This window comes from Heloderma suspectum, chromosome 2 (assembly GCF_057233095.1).
Source record: "Heloderma suspectum isolate Gila_16-S chromosome 2, 16-S_ref, whole genome shotgun sequence".
NCBI lineage: Eukaryota > Metazoa > Chordata > Lepidosauria > Squamata > Helodermatidae > Heloderma > Heloderma suspectum.
In genome coordinates this window covers 221,243,302-221,260,241 of record NC_139459.1, presented here as the reverse complement: position 1 = coordinate 221,260,241, position 16,940 = coordinate 221,243,302, and the positions used below count along the sequence as shown (strand labels likewise).

Genomic DNA, 16,940 nt, shown 5'->3' with positions numbered 1-16,940 from the left:
GGAGGTAGATTTCTACAGGGAGAGCATAAAACTAACATGCTGCAATAAAAGGTTTCTTCCTGCCCCACACAGCGATGTTGATTAGCCCAGACCCTGTACCCACTATTTTAAGCCAGCCATAATGGATCAGACACATTCTGGGATACTGTTTCATGCACTTAGCATGATAGTTATGTATTGGGTGTTCTTGGAACGTTTGAGCTTTTTCCTCTGCTCCTCATGCTTCTACTGAATATCACACACACACACACACACACACACACACACAGCTGTTCTATAGTGGTGACTTTGGCCCTGGGTCCACTTCAGCTATAGCCACCAGCAAAGCAGGTAGATACCAGCATCTGGGCCAAGAGTCTGCTACGGAGCAGCGGGTACAGCATTGTTTCAGGATCCACCAAATAGATTCTTAATGCTTATTAATGTGTTGCACTCCGAATTTGCAAATGATGACAAGGATACTGTGAAGTGCTACAGAAACATCCAAAGATAATAAAGGTATGTAATGTCTGTCTTTAGACTCTAAAGTTTAGAGGAACTATGGCTGACTAATGTCAAAAACCAGATAGTCTTGTAACATTTATTGTTGGGCCTTCCATCTGAAATTGTAACCTGTGAGCAGGGGTGTGTTGGTGATAGAATCAAAACTGGCTAGCAGAATATTGCTCAGTGAGTAGGTTCACTGAGTCATTTAGACATACGTGTATATCTGAGGTGGAAAACTGAACTTCAGCATCTGGTATAAAATGCCTGTGAGTGAATCGGCCATTATCAGAGAAGAAAAAGCCTCCCATGGTAAGATCCTAGCAACAATAAACCTATACTAAAATGTATTGTTGCCTGCAGTTCTGATTTGGAAATGTCAGACTCAGTGTAGAAACAAGAATGCAGTCTTTAGTGCAGTTATTTAATTGCAGTTTTGCTTAGTTTCACTATTGGTCATCTAGACTATACATTCAAACAAAGTTCACAAGTGATTCTGTAAGACCTTGATTTTTTTTCTAATTTAATTTGGCCTATTTATCGTATGGCACATTTACATCGCATTACAATAAAAAACATAGAGCATAATAAATATGAAATGTAAAATATAGACAGGAATATTGCAAACGTATGTCTAGGTTACGGATACAGTTTTTTACTTCAATTGTCACAGCCAGGAAAATAGCAAAGTCTCCATTGTAGGCTCGGCTTTGACACTCTGTCACTATATGTTGGATAGTTTGTTTTTCAGCCCACAATCACAATTTGATGATGTTGTTTTGCTCCATTTATAAAGGGCATCTGCACATCTACCATGACCCGTGCGAATTCGGTTCAAGGTTGTCCATATTGCACGAGGCTGGTCAAATCCAGGTGGTTTTTCCAAGATGCAGGGCAAGCTTCAGCATTGCAGAGGGCAGTTTCCTAGCCAATGTTGTTTCCACATGTTGTGGATATTGAAATCATCTTCTAGAAGAGCTTTAGCAGTAGAAATGGCTGGATGTCTCGATCTTAACCTGTTTCGCTCCAAGTAGGTTACGTCATTTAATATTGGTAGCTGGAGATTGTCAATAATCTTCCGGTATTCTTGAAGAAGGGCGCTCTTTCGTCTTGCATCCGGAGGTGGTATATGGCTCAAAACAGGCAGCCAGTATGTGGGAGTAGATTGTATCATCCCACTAACAATATGCATTGACTCATGCAGTTGTGTATCGATCTTTCTCGTGTGTGGACTATTAAGCCACACTGGGGCACAGTACTCTGCTGCTGAGTAATTTGGACTAAAACCGGTTTACTCAATCTAGAAATACTAATCTGTCTTTCATTATCAGTATGAAGTTCAGACAACTTCCATCTGTTTTGTATTGTTCAAAAGGATAAACAAGATGATTTGGCCTAAAAATATTAGTATGTCTATGCTACTATGTAATTCAATAACAGCTTGTAGGTTATAGAACAATATAGGATTAATAGGAACATGCAGAAAATATAATGAATGAGGAAAACCATTGAGAGAACTAGGGAACAACAACAAAAGATGTGATAGAAGAATCCAGATGGAGATCTAGAAACGTATGGTTGCAAGACTAAATTCATTGGGAATGGTAGCAGCTTTGTTCTTGGTCCAAGAATCTTGGGGGATCCACTTTATTCCTCTGAAAATGGTCTAAGAGCTGTTAGCTTATGGTGCACCACAAACTAACTCTATAAGAACATAAGAAAAGCCATGTTGGAACAGTCCTAGGGTCCATCTAGTCCAGCATTCTGTTCACACAGTGGCCAACCAGCTGTCGACTGGGAACCCACAAGCAGGACACAAGTGCAGCAGCACTCTCCTGCCCCTGTTCCCCAGCAACGTGTGTACATAGGCATACTGTCTCTGGTACTGGAGGTAGCACATAGCCCTCAGGACTGGTAGCCATTAATAGATTTATCCTCCAGGAATTTGTCTAACCCCCCTTTTAAAGCCATCCAAATTTGTGGTCTTCATCTTGTGATCACGAATTCTATAGTTTTAACTATGTGCGGTGTGAAGAAGTACTTCATTTTATCTGCCCTGAAGCTTCCATCAGTTAGCTTCATGGGGTGACCCAGGGTTCTAGTATTTTGAGAGAGGGAGAAAAATATCTCCTGTCCATATTCTCCACACCATGCATAATTTTGTACACCTCTATCATGTCTCCCCTTTCCCTCCTTTAGGTGCTCAAGCTGTATAATCAAGTCAACACCACTTAGTGTAGGTGTGTAGAACCTATGACCCATGGGCCAAATGTGGCCCTTTGCTTATTTTCATCCAGCCCTTCATTGTTTGTTTAAAACATTTATATCCTGCCCTGTATCATTAGGATCTCAGGCCCAATCTGCACCTTCACAGCTGCTCTCAAGCAGAAAGCTGCCTGGAACATCACATACAAAACCCAATGTGCTGATGCACTATTAACATGTGGAGTATCACAACTTTTCAGAACAGTTTCTTTTTTATTAGTAGTTAAAAGATGAGCAAACTTTTCATCACACCCTGGTTGCAATTTGGTTAACATGGCCAGGGAGCAAATGTAGGCCACCTGTTGGCAATCCCTAGTCTAAACACAAAAGCTAGGGGGCAGTTAGTATGCCCCAAAATTGGAATCTGGTTAGGAGAATGACTTCTCCTCTTTACTCCCCCCCCCCGCCATTCAATAAAATAGGAAGCTGTTCACTCATCAATACTGGCATAGTTGTGTGAACACTGCAGTTGAGAGTTAAAATAATAGTTTGCATTCTATGTCGTTTTCTCATAGATTTAGTTTTTGTTGTTGTTCAGTCATTCAGTTGTGTCTGACTCTTCGTGACCCCATGGACCATAGCATGCCAGGCCTTCCTGTCCTGTGCTGTCTCCTGGAGTGTGCTCAAGTCCATATTCATTGCATCGGTGATGCTATCTAGCCATCTTATCCTCTGCCGTCCCCTTCTCCTTTTGCCTTCAATCTTTCCCAGCATCAGGGTCTTTTCCAGTGACTTTTCTCTTCGCATTAGGCGGCCAAAATATTTGAGCTTCAGCGTCAGTATCTGTCCTTCCAGTGAGCACTCAGGGTTGATTTCCTTTAGGATTGGCTGATTTGACCTCCTTGCAGCCCAGGGGACTCATAAGAGTCTTCTCCAGCACCACAGTTCGAAAGCATTGATTCTTCCTTATGGTCCAGCTCTCACAGCCATATGTTGCTACTGGGAAAACCATGTCTAGGTTTGCCATAGCTTTCCTCCCAAAGAGCAAGCGTCTTAATTTCATGGCTACAGTCATCGTCTGCAGTGATCTTGGAGCCCAAGAAAGTAAAATCTGTCACTGCTTCCATTTCTTCCCCTTCTATATGCCAGGAGGTGATGGGGCCAGAGATGCCATGATTTTAGTTTTTTAATGTTGAGTTTCAAACCAGCTTTTGCACTCTCCACTTTCACCCTCGACAAGAGGCTCCTTAGATCCTCTTCGCTTTCTGCCATTAGGGTGGTATCGTCTGCGTATCTGAGGTTGTTGCTAATTCTCCCGGCAATCTTAATTCTAACCTGTGATTCATCCAACCCGGCATTTCTCATGATGTACTCTGCATTGCTAGGGAAAGTGGAAGGCAAAAGGAAGAGGGGCCGACCAAGGGCAAGGTGGATGGATGATATTCTGGAGGTGATGGACTTGACCTTGGGGGAGCTGGGGGTGGTGACGGCTGACCGGAAGCTCTGGCATGGGCGGGTCCATGAAGTCACGAAGAGTCGGAAGCGACTGACCAAATAAACAACAAAAAACAAGAAGCTCTGCATATAAGTTAAATAAGCAGGGCGACAATATACAGCCTTGTCGTACTCCTTTCCCAATTTTGAACCAATCGGTTGTTCCATGTCCGGTTCTTACTGTTGCTTCTTGACCCTCGTACAGGTTTCTCAGGAGACAGGTAAGGTGGTCTGGTACTCCCATCTCTTTCAGAATTTGCCAAACTTTGTTGAGATCCACACAAAGGCTTTAGCATAGTCAATGAAGCAGAAATATACGTTTTTCTGGAATTCTCTTGCTTTCTCCATGATCCAGCAAATGTTGGCGATTTGATCTCTAGTTCCTCTGCTTCTTCGAAACCCAGCTTGTACTTCCAGTAGTTCTCGGTTCACATACTGCTGAAGCCTAGCTTGTAGGATTTTGAGCATCACCTTGCTGGCATGTGAAATGAGTGCAATTGTACGGTAGTTCGAAAACTCTTTGGTATTGCCCTTCTTTGGAATTGGGATGTAAACTGACCTTTTCCAGTCTTGTGGCCATTATTGAGTGTTCCAAATTTGTTGGCATATTGAGTGCAGCACTTTAACAGCATCATTTTTTAGGATCTTAAATAGCTCAGCTGGAATACTGTCATCTCCGCTAGCTTTGTTGTTAGTAATGCTTCCTAAGGCCCACTTGACTTCACTCTCTAGGATGTCCGGCTCAAGTTCAGTGACCGCACTATCATGGCTGTCAGGGACATTAAGATCTTTCCTGTATAGTTCTTCTGTGTATTCATAGAATCATAGAATAGTAGGGTTGGAAGGGGCCTACAAGGCCATCGAGTCCAACCCCCAGACTTTCTTTCCACCTCTTAATCTCATCTGCTTCTGTTAGGTCCCTCCCTTGTTTGTCCTTTAGCATGCCCGTCTGCACAAAATGTTCCCTTGATACCTCCGATTTTCTTGAAAAGATCTTTAGTCTTTCCCATTCTATTGTTTTCTTCAATTTCTTTGCATTGTTCATTTAACAAGGCCTTTTTGTCTCTTCTTGCTATTCTCCAGAAACCTGCATTCAGTTGGGTATATCTTCCCCTTTCTCCCTTCCTTTTCGCTTCCCTTCTTTCCTCAGCTACTTGTAAAGCCTCATCAGACAGCCACTTTGCTTTCTTGCATTTTTTTTTTGGGATGGATTGAGTTGCTGCCTCCTGAACAATGTTACAGACCTCTGTCCATAGTTCCTCAGGCGCTCTGTCTATCAGGTCTAATCCCTTAAATCTATTCCTCACCTCCACTGTATATTCATAAGGGAATGATTTAGGTCATACCTGACTGGTTTAGTGGTTTTACCTACGTTCTTCAATTTCAGCCGAAATTTTGCAAGAAGAAGCTCATGATCTGAGCCACAGTCAGCTCCAGGTCTTGTTTTTACTGACTGTATAGAGCTTCTCCATCTTTGGCTGCAAAGTACATAATCAGTCTGATTTCGATATTGACCATCTGGTGATGTCCATGTGTAGAGTCGCCTCTTGTGCTGTTGGAAAAGAGTGTTTGCTATGATCAGCATGTTCTCTTGGCAAAACTCTATGAGCCTTTGTCCTGCTTCATTTTGTACACCAAGGCCATGCTTGCCTGCTATCCCAGTGATTTCTTGACTTCCTACTTTAGCATTCCAATCCCCTATGATGAAGAGGACATCTTTTTTTGGTGTTAGTTCTAGAAGGTGTTGTAGGTCTTCATAGAACCGATCAACCTCAGCTTCTTCGGCCTCAGTGGTTGGGGCATAGACTTGAATTACTGTGATGTTGAATGGTTTGCCTTGGATTCGTACTGAGATCATTCTGTCGTTTTTGAGATTGTACCCCAGTACTGCTTTTCCCACCCTTTTGTTGACTATGAGTGCTACTCCATTTCTTCTAAGGGATTCTTGCGCACAGTAGTAGATATGATGGTCACCTGAATTAAATTCGCCCATGCGGGCCATTTTAGTTCACTGATTCCCAAGATGTCGATGTTCAATCTTGCCAGCTCATGTTTGACCACCTCCAGCTTACCATGATTCATTGATCTTACATTCCAGGTTCCTAAACAAAATTGTTCTTTACAGCATCGGATTTTCTTTTCACCACCAGACACATCCACAGCTGAGGTGGCCCAGCCGCTTCACTCTTTCTGGCGCTACTTGGAAATTCCCTCTGCTCTTCCCCAGTAGTATATTGGACACCTTCCGACCTGAGGGGCTCATCTTCCGGCATCATATCTTTTAGCCTTGTGATACGTTCCATGGGGTTTTCTTGGCAAGAGTACTGGAATGGGTTGCCATTTCCTTCTCCAGTGGACCACATTTTGTCAGAACTCTCTGCCATGACCTGTCCGTCTTGGGTGGCCCTGCATGGCATAGCTTATGGCTTCACTGAGTTACACAAGCCCCTTTGCCACAACAAGGCAGTGATCCATGAAGGGGAGATTTAGGTTTAGGCAAGATTAAAAAAAATTCTGTAATTTTAAAAATTTCCTTTACCATAGTCAATGCTAGTGTTCTACTGTGACTTTGCCTAGAAATGTTGAAAACTCAGTTCATTTTATTTGTTTAAAACCAGTTGCAAAGAAAAAGAAAAGAAATTTGTATCGAGCCAATTATCTGCTGTTGAATGTTTCTTGCAGGGCTGGGAACAAAAATATTTTTCAGTAGTACACTTGATTATCTTGGCTACAGTTATTAAGCAGTTGCAGTGTGGGAGTCATCATAGCCACAACCAAAGCATATACTTAGTCATGAAAAGAATATCTGAGTTAGCTATCCCTTGGTTCAGCACAGAGGTGTTCAACTTCCAATCCAGTTTTGTAACAGCTAAAAGTACTTCTTTAAAAAACAAAACCGGTCCCAAATCAAACCTCATCTGTCAATCAAAAACAAACTTCTAGACATGACTGGCAATCTTGTTTATCAAGGTGAAGGTGCTTACCAAGGCATGGATAAATTGGCCAGCTATTTTTGACCAGAAGAGTGCAGCTGGCACTCTTGCCATGGACCTGCTGCTTGCCATGGAGGCCACTCGGACTTCCACTGATAAGACTGGATTAATCAGCACCCCAAACTGCAAGTGTGATCCTTCAGGGGCAGATAAACACCATGCCAAATGCCAGAATGCTTCCTTGCTCTGGTATTCAAGTTTTACTATTGTTTGTGACAGGTTTGCATAGATGAAGTCAGGGAATAAGGGAAATGATCCAGAGGCCAGATACTACTTTCCTTTTCTTTGGGGTTCCTACTTCACACTAGCTGTCTGAATGTTAAAACTTATTTGCAAGATTGTTTGCATTTCTAATTAAAAGCTAAGATCTTTTGTTAAAGTTCAATGTCGAACTTTTACATGTTGAACGTTTACAAGTTGAACTTTTGCAGTCAGAAGTAAGTACCACTGAGTTCAATGGAGCTTACTCTCAGGTAACTATGTATAGGATTGCAGTAATACTGATCCTAATAAAGTTGGTATTTTGTGTGCATTCATGTGTGCGCATGCACTGTCATGATGGACTTGTATACTTTAACATTTACTGCTGCACTACTGGGCATGGAGTATAAGCAAGTTAGTTTTTGTCATTTCATTTTGTTGTTGTAATTTATTTAATGATTTATGTACTGAATATTGTTGTTAAGGTTTGGTTGTGTATTTTGCATTTTTTAATTAAGTTGTAATCCAATTTCTCTCAATTCCTCATTTTCCCAGTCTTAAGTTTGATTTGCCCTCAGTCTTGAGAACTTTTTTTAATGTTCACATTAAAATTCATAGACATTTTTGTGCGCCTCTCTCCTAATACATGCATTTTTGTATGTCATTTGGCCCAATATGCACACTTTTTGCATGGGATTTCCCTAATATGCATTTTACTATTTTCACTAATGTATGTGTTCTTGTATGCACTTTCCCTTAATATACACATTTTTGTACACATGGCTTGATTGAGGAACTCCACTGCAAAATTTGGGGAAATGTGAATTTCATGCTAACTGATTTTTGTTTTGTGTACCACTTTGAAAGTGCAAAAGTAGGTAAGTGACTGAACTTACTTCTTCCCAATCCCTGGCATGGATTCCTGCATCTTTCCTCTCTTTGCAACAGCACCACAGTGTGAGGAAAAGGCCTTCCCCCTGCCTCTAGGTTGGAGTACCCCCTCCTCTGGTATGATTGGGGAGACTTGAGAGTAGGGAGAAAGGGGAAAGAGCTGTCTTCAGTGGCTTCCTGGCCCTTCTACTAGTGAGATTATGGCCAGACTCAGTTTATCTAATTAGATGGGGAAAACTCTTAGAAGAAGGAATGGCTTATGGCAGCTGGAGGACTGAAAAGGGCAGCTAAGGGTGAGGGGTAAATCCCAGACTGAGCTGAAATCTGGGGGTGGGGAGAGAATTTTCTTGCCTCGGATGTCCACCCAGAAGCAGTCAATCTAAAGGAGGATTTGGGAAGAAAATGGCAGGGTTACAGAGGCCCAGCCTATCTTTCCATTCTGTTAACTTGAAGGGCGCCTCTTCTTTTCCCCCTATCAACCACTTTAAGAGACTACTCTGCTTTGCACCAGGCATTGCTGGAGCTTGCTTACCACAAAAGCAGCATGACTAAAGACCAGTGGGGCTGTCTACATATTCTGGGCTCAACCCAGGGAAACTTGTGCTCCCTTCAACTTTGCTGACATGGATGGAAGCATGGCCCCTGTCCCTTAACTTACAGCATTTCTAGTACACTTAGAGCACCACAAACTACTCAGTTTCCTGGTGTTCACTTCCAATTTCAGAAAGTCTAAAGTTTATAGTCAGAGAATGCATGACAGAGAAGCAGTTATTGTTAATAGCAGTTGATTTTCCCATTAAATCTGATTATTGCTCCTTTCCTCCTCCTCCAGTTACACCAGCCTTTCCCTGGCTGGGGGGTGCCGGGAGTCCCAGTCCAACACATCTAAAGGGCAACATAGTGGGGAAGGCTGAGTTACTGAAATTGAATGTGGTCTACAGTGTGAGTTTTGCAGGTCAGATGTATGTTTCAGGTGCAGAATGGGACAGAATTTTATATTTATGTGTGTGTGGTGATGGACTCGACCTTGGGGGAGCTGGGGGTGGTGACAGCCGACAGGAAGCTCTGGCGTGGGCTGGTCCATGAAGTCACGAAGAGTTGGAAGCGACTGACCGAATAAACAACAAGTGTGTGTGTGTTTGTGTGTGTGTCTGTGTGTGTGTTGCTCTGTCTTAGTATTTGTGATTTTTCTCTAGTTTTCGTATTCTATGAAATAGCTTATGATGCTCACTCTACTTATTCTGTACAATTCGTTTTTCAGACCTCTCAAATTCTTTCCCCAATGGGACCCAAAAGGTCATGCTTCAAAAAGGGTAAAAAAAAAAAAAAAAAAGGAACCTGGGAATTACAGACCAGTCAGTCTGACATCAATCCCTGGGAAAATTCTGAAGCAGATGATAAAGCAATACATCTGGAAGCACCTTGAAAACAATGCAGTCACTACTACTCGAAGCCAACATGGATTTGTCAAGAACAAGTCCTGCCAGACAAATCTGATCTCATTTTTTGATCAAGTAACCTCCCTTGTAGACCGTGGGAATGCTGTAGACATCATATACCTCGACTTCAGCAAGCTTTCGACAAAGTGCCCCATGATATCCTGATGAGCAAACTAGCTCAAAGTGGGCTAGATGAAACAACGATCCGGTGGATCCACAGTTGGCTACAGAATCGGACTCAAAGAGTGCTTATCAATGGGACCTTCTCCAACTGGGGAGAGGTAACAAGTGGGGTACCGCAGGGCTCAGTCCTGGGCCCAGTGCTCTTCAACATTTGTATGAATGACTTGGAGGAGGAGGTGCAGGGAATGCTGATCAAATTTGCAGATGATACAAAATTGGGCGGGATAGCTAATACTTTGGAAGACAGAAACAAAATTCAAAGTGATCTGGATAGACTGGAGCGCTGGGCAGAAAACAATAGAATGACATTTAATAGGGATAAATGCCAAGTTCTGCACCTAGGAAAAAAAAACCAAATGCACAGTTACAAGATGGGGGATACGTGGCTCAAACACTACAAGTGAGAAGGATCTTGGAATTGTTGTCAATCACAAGCTGAATATGAGCCAAAAACGTGATACGGCTGCAAAAAAGACAAATGCTATTTTGGGCTGCATTATTAGAAGCATAGCTTTCAAATCCTGGGAAGTACTAGTTCCCCTCTACTCAGCACTGGTTAGGCCTCATCTGGAGTACTGTGTCCAGTTCTGGGCACCACACTTTAAGAAGGATGCAGACAAACTGGAGAGGGTTCAGGGGAGGATAACAAAGATGATCAGGGGTCTGGAAACAAGCGCTATGAAGAGAGACTGAAAGAACTGGGCATGTTTAGCCTTGAGAAGAGAAGACTGAGGGGAGATATGATAGCACTCTTCAAGTACTTGAAAGGTTGTCACAGAGAAGAAGGCCAGGATCTCTTCTCGATCATCCCAGAGTGCAGGACACGGAATAATGGGCTCAAGTGACAGGAAGCCAGATTCCGGCTGAACATCAGGAAAAACTTCCTGACTGTTAGAGCAATACGACAATGGAACTAGGGAGATGGTGGGCACCAAACGTGTGCTCTGCCACTGCGCTATGTCATAGCATTTTGGAATATTTATGGCTGCAGTGTTGACATGAAGCATGGAATGCTACAGAAAGCTCATAGTTCATAAGAAAGAGAAGTAACAGGACATCTCTTTAAGGCAGGGGTGTCGAACTTCTTTCAGCATGATTTCAATTTCAGATAAGCTCTTGGGGGCTGCATTCCAGTGGCGGGCAGAAGGCAAAAGAGGCAAGGATCAAAAATACCAGCATATTGTAATTTAAAGCTCTTGCTGTCAGTAACTAAGCTTTAGGAGAGGCATTTCAACCTTTGAGAATGGGGAAGAAACTGAGGCAAAAGGTGGGAGATCACCGCATGATCAGTGGTCAGGAGAAAGGGGTGAAGCCGCCAGAGGAGGGCGTGGCCATCTGGGGAACCCCAAGTGGTCCAGATTTATTTATTTATTTATTTATTTTCTCTACTGCCCAATAGCTGAATCTCTCTGCTCTGAGTTTGGGACCAGAAGTGGTTTAATACCCCTGTTTTTGTTGGAAAGTCTGGTGTGCCTTATAGCAGAGTTGCTTTATGCAAAGAAAGCATGGTAACACCACATTTAGTATTACAGGGAATAAACACAGGCTAGATCCAGTTTAGAAGTTCAAATCAGCTTACATTATTAGTGCTTTTATACACATTGTCAAAGCGGCTAACTAACACTGTTTAGCTACAAGCACCCCCTAAAGCTGGGTGCATGAGAGTGAGTGACATGAGACATGAGATAGTTACTTGCTTCCCTCAGGGAGAGAGTACATGCTGCTCGCTGTGGAGGCATAAAGGAAGGGGAGGGAGTGGAAGAAAGGAACGAAACACGTTACAGGACAACTAGGGATGAACAAGACAAGCAGCTTAGGGATGTCAGAGAATTCCGCCACGGATCTCGGTGAGGCCGAATGCCAGTGCATTCAGTCCCCCGAACTCCGTGGCGGAACGGCCTGCCACCCCCCCTGCCCCCTGCGGATCCCCCCCGGGATGAGACTTACCTGAGGCGGATGTTCCGGACGGCGGCAGCTCCAGCGGCGGCTTTGGTGGCGGTGGCTGGTCTTCCAACCGGCTGCCACCGCCGCCGCTACCATTTGCAGTCTTCCCCCCCCCCCCATTCATGATAGGCTACGTAAAGACTTATGTAGCCTATCACGTCTGGGTTAAAAAACAAAACAAAACATGTACGCAAATGGAGGCGGCTACGGCCGCTGCCATTTGCGTTCCCTATTTTTGGTTGTCTTAGTCTACGTAAATATTTACGTAGACTGAGACGGCGAAACTAAGGGGGAACGTAAATAGCGTAGTGGACGCTATTTGCGTTCCCCCTTATTTTGGCCATCTTAGTCTATGTAAATATTTACGTAGACTAAGACGGCCAAAAATAGGGAACGCAAATGGTGGTGGCCGTAGCCACCGCCATTTGCGTACGCGTTTTTTGTTTTGTTTTTTTAACCCAGACGTGATAGGCTACGTAAAGGCTTACATACAGGGATGCAAACGGTGGTGGCTACGGCTGCTGCCATTTGCGTCCCTGCTAGCCAGCGGCTGGATGTCCGGCTGCTGGCGGAGCTGGCCGGCGGCTCCGCGGAATCCCCGCAGAGCAGATCCAGCCGGCGAGGATTCCGGGGAGAGGGACGGAGCGCCTCCCCCTGCCAGCGGAACCTGGCGGAGCCAGGTAAGTGCGGTTTCGTACATCCCTAAAGCAGCTGTTGATACAACATGTTCTGTATCGCCCCCTAGTGTCTGGAAGCATGCAGAGTTCCTATTATCTATCAGGTTTAAGGGCTGGCCTATATATTACTTTTTAAATCCTGTCTTTCCTCCAAAGATCTCAGTATACATGGTTCCCACTTCTACCCTCACAAGCGACTTGATAGGTATAACTGAGACTTGGTGAAGTGACTCTTATGACTGCAATGTAGCAACTGAAGGATATAACTTGTTCAGAAATAATAGATGCAACTGTAGCACTGTGTGTCAAAAATATGCATAGCTGCACATAAATTCAAGGAAGTGAACACGGCAGGCCTGTGGAGAACACCTGGATAAGGAGAAACTGAGAAAGAAATAAGTGAAGTTGACTAAACAAGCGCCCTACTCCTGAGTTACAGTCCCTCCACAAGTGTTTCTGGTAGTTCTGAATTGCCTTCATGTGGCAGCCTGATATAGAATCTAAAGAAAATCGGGGACAGTTCAGTTCGACTGTTTGTATTCCATCTGAAATTACTGCTCTCTGTCCCTCCCACTCCTGTGTTTTAAGGAAGTAGAGACACTGCTGGTATTTGCCGCTTACGATCCAAGCAGAGGTTTAATCTGTACAAAGGTTGGGGTGTTGGTAAGTATTAAGATAATGCCTTCATTTTTTCCCCTCTGTAACTTCCTCTCCTTGCACCTCTTCCTTTTCCTTATTTCTCCATGTCCCTCGAAGGAAATCTGGCCAAGTTATGGATAGGGAGACCCATTACCATCAGCACCTTTCTCATGTAAGTCTTCAGTCTGAGTATTCATGGGAGGCATCGTGGACTCCTAAGTGCCCATCCCTGTCTAGATTTCTAGACCTATGATTTGTTCTTTTCAATGTCGAACAAAAGCAGAGGGTGAGGTACTGTGGAATTGCTTTCAGTCTGCCTTTCCCAGACCCTCCTTTGGCTTCCCAAGCTGTCCTGAACATAACAAAACAAAGCACACGTGAATTGGACACGAAATAGAAAGTCTGAGAATTGTCCTGTTTTAAGAGATGCCCTGGCTCTTCATCTCTGCCACAGACATCTATATTCCTAATACAGCATTTGAGATAGCATTTATTGGGGTATTATGAAATTTTTAATGTTTTGCAGAGGTGGTTTTTCTTCCCTCTTCCCCATATTTGGGAGAGGATGGAATTTTCCCCACTTCTAATGAACTTATGTCCCTGGCTTGTCTTATTTAATGTACAGCTCTATTCATGAACCATCAATGCTTCCTGGTAAATGTTTTTCCTATCCTAAAGGCACCTCTGATATGGTGTACTCTGGTGCCTCTCTGCTTGTGACACATTGCAATCAGGTGTGTACATGCCACAGGAGCATGGAATATAGTATAGAGCACATAATTCAGCTTCCTGAGTGTTGTTTTTCTGAAGTTTCTCAAGTTTGGGTTGTGTTGTTATTTTTAAAGCAAGTTTCTGGTCCTTATGGCTGTGAAGATCTGTTTGAAAGTGGGCGGGCAATGCCTGTTGAGGAGTGGCTAACGAAGCTTTCCAACAGTTAGGATTTGGGCTCCAGTGCCTATCTAGCTCTTTGCTCCTCCCAGTGACCAGCAAAATCAGAATAAATCATCCCAAATAGTCAACATTTCAGAACAAAGAATGCAAAAATGATAGAAATTATGCAAATTTGCTCAATGTGTATACTTTATCTAGGCTGCTGAATTCAGTTTTTCTTGCTGCAGTATTTATTTTAAAGGTACACAGAGTACATGCAGCTCTAACTTATCTGGCTCATATGTTAGGTCTATTGGGTATAAAGGGCCCTGTCTTCATGCAGAAACTTACATGGTGTATCTCTCATGTGCTCTCAAGGCCCGTTCATTATATTTTGGGCCCAGCCTGAACTTGTAACATTGCCCCCTTCCACACACACACATCCCATGATCCTACCACATACATATCATTTTATGAGTCATGAAATAAAAGTTTCTATTTTAATTCTGAAATTACATTTTCTACATTTCTGAAAGTACGCCAAGGACCACACTGGTTCTTTTCTATCATGCCCCACCCATTTTTGCTATCTTTCTTTAGTCCACCAAAACTTGCTGACTATTTTATAATTCTTTGTTTGGTCCTAATAAAATATTATCCCGTCAGTGCTTTGTTTTTGACATTGTAATAGACCAATGCAGCTGCAAACCCTTTATAATCAGACTAAGGGTACAATCCTATGCATGTTTAGAATGGGTATGCAGTTTGGAGTTGCTCCAAAGATTCCTCCTTGTCATTAAAAGGGACTTCCATGGCATGGATCGCCTTTTACCAACTTTGGCTGGTGTGTCAAGTATGCCTGTTCCTGGACAGGTATAGCTTAACCACTGTATTCCATGCATCGGTAACCTCAAGGCTGAACTACTGTAATGCTCTCTATGTGGGGCTGCCCTTGAGGTTGTTTTGGAAGATGAAGCTAGTGCAGAATGCGGCAGCAAGGCTGTTGAGAGGAGTGCCTTGCCAAGTGCACTTAACACCTGTACTGAAACAGCTGCACCAGCTGCCAGTTCACTACCAAGCCAGGTTCAAGGTGGTGGTGCCTCTACCCCCTCTGGGGTTACCTCCCCCCTGCAATCTATGATCATGTGCTTCTGATGATTATTAAGAACATACATGTTTGCCCTGGCTTTTCCCATCTGTTAACTAGTCTAAATGTGGTTGTGTTATAATAATGATGTGTTGCTTTATAATTTTTTCTAAATCACTTCAGGATTTTTAAAATGGGAAGCAGTATATAAATATTCTAAAATAAAATAAAGAAGTAACATGTTTATACAGAAAAACATTCTAAACTCCCAGCATTCCCCAGCCAGCCATGCATGGCTAAGCAGACATAATTAACATGCCTTAATTCACTTCAGAGCTTTATTTTTCTTGCATTTTCATTGCAAAATCATGGATTATCTCCCCCCAAATCAATTTCTTTTGCAAATTTGCACTCAGTAGACAAAATAGCGAGTTGTCTTAAGTGTTCTTGCCCCAAAGTAGAACAAGTCTGGGAGCATCTCTACACCAGCCTAAAATCCCGCATTTAGGATGGGGCTTTCTGCTCCCGTTTTAAATGCAGGATCACAACGGACTCTCTTTACACGTGCTTCCTTCCCCCCTTTTCCCCCTTATCTGAGTCTTCCATATGTTTCATTATACAGCCGCTAGATGGCGTTGTTGTCTAGTTCCTCGTATTGCAGCTTTTCCCTTTTCCAAACGGAACTCAAGCGGAATGCAAGCATGTTAATTTGATAGCTTATTATCACCAATCTTTCTTACATTTTTACAAATGGAATAAGGGTCATTTAGTGCAGGAGATGCCTTGGAGGTTGATGACATCATCTAAAGGGCCCGCAAACTTCCATGAGTACCCAATCTCAATAGCGGGATAAAAGCTCTGTGTGCAGAAGCCCTGGATCTGTGTGGAGTGGGGGACCTATAAATCATACAGTGTATCTAGCACTTCTGCTTCCTGTAAGCCACCTTCTGAATGTGACGGTGCTATGGTGGCGATATCACTTGAGCGTTTTTTAAAAGCATTAGCTTGGCCTTGTATTATGCATCTGGCAGCTTTTCTTCATCAGTTCCCTAGACATAGTCTCTATATTGAAACCATTTTTCACCTGCTTCCCTAGTTAGTGTATTGCTTGAGCCAGACTGCAGAAAGGCCTTGGCTGTTTTGAAAAACTGGAGGATTTATTGGTGTCCTTCAGCATCTCTTATTTCTCTTCCTTAAGCCTTCTTATGTTTCTAGATGCCTGATTTGTATTTATAGGTAGACATGACAATGTGGTGGTGGTCGGGATGGGGGTGCATGCATGCAAGAACTGGAGATTTACTCTAATATATTTTGGGCCTGTAAACCCTACCAGCAACACTGCCTCCAACTGCCCCTGGGATCAATGTTCCTAATTATGCTTTGTCCCTCCCTTCTGCCTATGCACAAGGAACTCTGGGACTGATAGTTCTTGAGAGAGCTTGTCACGTAGGGAAACACAGATCTCTCTATGTCTCTCAAGCTACTAATCCTAGTTTAACTCTTCCTCTGTTGTAGAGAAGGGCCTGGACCTGCAACTCTCTCTTCAGAATGTTGTTTGCTCTGCTGTAACACTGGTTCTGATTAGCTCCAGCAAATCTCACAAGATCTGGAGAATAGCTATCTAGATACAGGCAAATAAATTTCTAAAGATATCCTCAGGCCTGAACTACAGTGGAGGGAGCATTCCTATGACACCTAGACTGTGTCTGTGGGGGCCATAGGATAATTCGGCTTCCTGGATCCAAGGTCAGAGGCAGTGCTCCAATCGTGGATACAGGAATCTGTGGTCCCCACCCCCTCACAGCTGGCATGGAGAGAACTGCACCGGCTGCCT

General features: G+C 43.4%; 1 protein-coding gene across 1 annotated transcript in view; it reads left to right on the top strand.

Moving 5' to 3' along the window:
- The first annotated feature begins 12,847 nt into the window (after window positions 1–12,847).
- EVPL (envoplakin) overlaps window positions 12,848–16,940 on the top strand; it is a 90,368-nt gene continuing 86,275 nt past the window's right edge. The window contains exon 1 of the mRNA XM_084838156.1: window positions 12,848–13,173. The gene's annotated coding sequence lies outside the window, so the exon portion shown is untranslated. The remainder of the gene's footprint in view (window positions 13,174–16,940) is intronic.